The sequence below is a fragment of the Octopus bimaculoides genome, chromosome 2 (genome assembly GCF_001194135.2).
Source record: "Octopus bimaculoides isolate UCB-OBI-ISO-001 chromosome 2, ASM119413v2, whole genome shotgun sequence".
In the NCBI taxonomy this organism is placed as follows: Eukaryota; Metazoa; Mollusca; class Cephalopoda; order Octopoda; family Octopodidae; genus Octopus; species Octopus bimaculoides.
Genome location: NC_068982.1, coordinates 153,225,483 through 153,230,325, shown reverse-complemented (window position 1 = coordinate 153,230,325; position 4,843 = coordinate 153,225,483).

Sequence of the window (4,843 nt, the reverse complement as noted above, 5' to 3'; positions counted from 1 at the left end):
GAGGAGAGACCGGTCAATCAATATAATGTAGAAAAACCTGTATTACGAGATGATATAACTGAAGAACATAGCAACCTCAGGAAAAGACACGAGGATATAATAGTTAAAAGAACAGAGACCAAGCGGGCGAATTTGAGAAGCTCCGACCGTAACAACGTGAAACGTGTGACCAAAAAGATTGATGGGATTCAGAAATACATTCTGACAAAAGATCTAACGGAAACAAGGGATTTGATCAGGTCTGCTTCAATTTTGATAGGTGAACTGGTTGGAAAAATAGAGAGGAAAGTAGACGGACAGAAGCGGAGAATTGAAGGCAATATTAAAACTTTGCGTAAAGATCTGAGTCGCTTCGAAGAATGGTCCAAAGGGAAATGGAGAAACGCTAAAAAAATGTGCAAGGGTATATCTTGACGCCAAATAACAGATAGAAAAGAAAGGGTTCAAACTGTAATCGAAACCCTAAAACAAAGTGTGCGGCAAAAGCATTACAGGTGCAACGCTACACTGATCGCATGCTGCAGTTCCAGCAAAAGAGGTTCCCTCAAATAACCAGAGGCAATTTTTAAGCACTTAGGAGGAGATGCAGAAAATAATATACTTCCTGAAACAGAGGAAACCTGCCAATTTTGGAATAACATCTGGGGGAAGGACGTTTCCCACGAAGACGGTGCTGAGTGGATTCATTGCGTGAGATCCGAACTCCATCACAAGGATGATGTAATTGCACAGGTATCAAAACTGCTAAACTTGAAAGCGACACGACCAGACAAAATTCAAGGTTACTAGCTCAAGTGGTTTAATTCAATACACGAGCGAATTGTGTTGCAATTAGACAATTGCCATCAAAGTGGTGCAGTTCCGGAGTGGGTCGTAGCGGGAGAGACAATATTGTTGATGAAAGATCGGTCAAAGGCTGGCAGTTACCGTCTCATTGCTTGTCTCAATCTCTTATGGAAAGTGTTAACAGGTATCCTCACAAGGAAAATATACATTTCCCTTGCGAAAACAATCTACTTCCAGTAAAACAAAAGTGATGCCGAAAAGTGATAGACAATATCGTAGTGAAGAACTGCAAGCGGTACGAAAAGCTAATGCATGGACTTTAAAAAGGCTTACGACATGTTGCCACATTCGTGGATTTTGGAAACACTCGACATGTGTGGAATAGCTGATAACGTGTGTGCACTGAGTAAGAACAGCTTGCGTAGTTGGAATTTTTTTTTCTGTAACAACCAGCACTTAGCCGTGGTAACAATCAAAAGAGATATCTTTCAGGGAGACTCTGGTTCACATTTGTTATTTATTATAGCCTTGATCCCACTTTTTGTAGTCCTACGCAAAAACAACACGCACTATGAGCTGAGAAAAAAAAAAGGACTTCGTCTCAACCAACTCCGCTTCATGGATGATTTAAAACTGTTCGCAACAACAATGCCTGAAATGGAAAAGCCGGCTGAAACTGTACAGATTTGCAGCAAGGATATAGGGACGGTATTCGGTATCTCGCAGTGTGCACTGCTCACTTTGAAACGGGGGAAAAGGCAAATTGTAGAGGCATAAAATTTCCAAATACAGAGAGAATGAAAGACCTGGTTTATGATGGGTATAAGTACATTGGAAACCTGGAGCTGGACAATATCTTGCACAGAGAAATGAAAGACAAGGTCATCACTGCATATTTGAATTGCCTTAAACTTCTCTTGAGATCAAAACTCAACTCAAGGAACCTTGTGATTGCCATCAACATATGGGCTGTAGTCTGCTAAAGTGCACCCATCCTAAAATGGACACAAGCAGAGATTAACCAACTTGATCGCATTACACACTCCCAGATGTGTCTTTCGTATCTTTAGCGGAGTACACACTGTTACAATCATTTTGACCAAGTTTCCATTTTGAGAATGATTTTCTCTATACTTCTCACCACATCGGTTTCATTGTCGTTGAGAAGGATCGTAATCGGTGCTCTTAATCTTAGGAATAACATATGGGAGGAAAATATCATTGACTATTACCATGATAATATTATACCATTGTTTATTCATCAGTTGTATGAGTTTCTGCTTCAGAGCATCGTTTCAACTACATATATTATTTGTACACACCTGTTTGTGTATCGGTACTTACATTCAACTAAGTCGATGATTGTTGTTGAACGGTTAGTATTTGACATCCTCCAGAAAGACAAGGGCATAGTTAACCTCAGTCGGATTTGAACTGAGAACATACTCTACTTTGACTCTCTACCTGTTTTGTTCATTATGTTATAGTATTATGAAGTTATGCTAGATTTGAAAATTCTTCAAACGGCAGCACTATAAAAGAAGAATGCCGAGTTGTTAAATTGGTGTCAAGAGTTGGGATATCTAATTATCTTGCTCTATTACCTTTTATAAATATATGCTTTACTCTTAAGGAACTATAAATATTTTTACTGTTTGTCTCATATCAGTCGCAGTCATGGTACCGAACTGTATTATAGAAATCATAGCGTTACTAAATGCTCTACCTATATATACATATATGGACTAACAGGGATATAATGTCAATCTATGGCGGATTTGTAACACAAAATTCTTGCAGTAAACTACAAAATTATGTTTCGTTTATAGACATTATACTCGTTATCCCATTTTTTATTTGCTTTGATATTCAGCAAACGTGAAAATTCAATAAACGTGAATATTATTCCATCTCGCGTTGCGCTATCTGCTCAAGATCAAAACAAACATTAGGATTTTTATTTCAGCCGATTATACGTCTGAACTTCATATATGTATTCTTACTTTCCTCGATATGAATTAAGAATGAAGCAACACGGAATTGTTGTTTCTATTTGTTGGCTATATGCAAATGCTAAGTAGATTACATCTATACGTTATTTATAAGAATATCTGAAAATATTTGGTTGTGCTTTGGTAATTCTGTCTATTTACCGGCATCAGCATTTTTTGATCTACACTCGGGTTCATTATTTAATTTTGTTTAGTCTTCTTTAAATTTCTTATATGACATATATATTTGATTTTGATATGGGACGATTATGAAATAAATCTACAAGAAATTAAAATTATAAGTCAGGAAAATTTATTAAAAAGGAAAATCTACAGAATGCAAATGCCATAGGTAGTATCAGAAACGAAAATCGAAAGGAAATATATGTTTCTTTAATTCATTTTGTAATGTCCCATACCAGTTATATATTATGTATCATGATAAAAGTATTTTGAAATGCAAGTCATTGTCCTAGGAATTCATCAATTTCAGTGATTAAACAAAGGATAGAAAATATTTACAACTCTGAAGTAAACTGAAGTCGAGAGGTAGCATGCAAGGTGATATACTCGCTTGCAGTTCACGGTTATAGGTATTTCACCTGACTTCCATCATTAACGCTGTAGGGAAAAAGCATCAACAACACAAAACTGAATACTTTATCCTTATATCAATTCTCTAATCACCCATTCACAGAATCTTGTAATTAAATAAGTAAATCACGCAGCTTACTTCATGTGTCACGCTCATGAAATGCCAACATTATCACATAGCATATATATATGAATGTGTGTGTGTGTATGTATGTATGCGTGTTTCTGTGTGTGTCTGTATATGTGTATGTATATGTGTGCCTAAGAATATATGCATATATATATATATATATATATATATATATATATACACACACACACTCACATATTTATAAATATACATACACATATAGACATTCAGAAATGAGATTGTGCATACGCACGTGTGTGTGCGTGCATGTGTGTCTATGTGTGTTTATGTCTGTGTTTGTGTTTTTGTGTGTGTGTCTGTGTGTGTGTGTCTGTGTGTGTGTGTGTGTGTGTGTGTGTGTGCCTCTGTATACGCATAAACGCTTACAAGCAGACAAATTGCCAAATTAAATCATCTGTTGTTAGATTTGGCAATAAGTGTATGAGCAAAATTACGCACTACCTCATGAACCATCAAGCATATCAATTAAATCATTCCATAAATGTAATATACAATATCCCACGTTGTTCATATGAAGTTTATGAATATCAGAGTGTCGAAATTTGATACGATTTGTAAATCCCTGCTGTGGAAGTTCTAGTTGTAGAAAACATTGAGGATACTGAGCAATTAAGCAAAAACTTATGGGAGGATAGACAATTTGAAATCCAACGAATAAATGTTGCCATTTAATGACTTACTTTCTTTTAGTAATATACGCTATAATTAGAAGGCAATTACTTTCAGCTATTTGAGTGTTTAAAATAATCTATTCCCTTAATTTCATGCTAGTTTCACTGATGGATGTATATTTGAATGCAAGCATAATGAATTGCATAATGATTTATTTCTTCATTATAGGGTAATGTTTTTCGTCCCATTATGTGCTATCAAGAGGCGATGCTTTCGTTTGTAAACCTGGGCGGGACCATGACGTATGAGAGGAATTGGGTGAAAGGAAAGCTTGTGGAAGACGCTTGGATAGATTGTGCTTATAATTGAAACGTACGTCTTTATATTTTACGAAGTATATTGGGCCTCAGAGGTGACATGTGTGCTGAACGCTCTTTTTTTTTTTGCACGTTAATTTAATGAGCATTAATTTCAGTAAATCATAAATATGACGGAAAATCCATCGTATTTGTGCATACCAACAGGCATTTGTGCGCATGCGATCAAATAAACTGACGCACATGAAAACATGTTCAAACATATGTTCGTATGTAAGCATTTCGCATTTCGGTCTCTCTCCTACTCCCATTTCTCTCTCTTTCCCCCTCTCTCTCTCTCTCTCTCTCTCTCTCTCTCTGTAAATATATATACTTATATATATATATATACA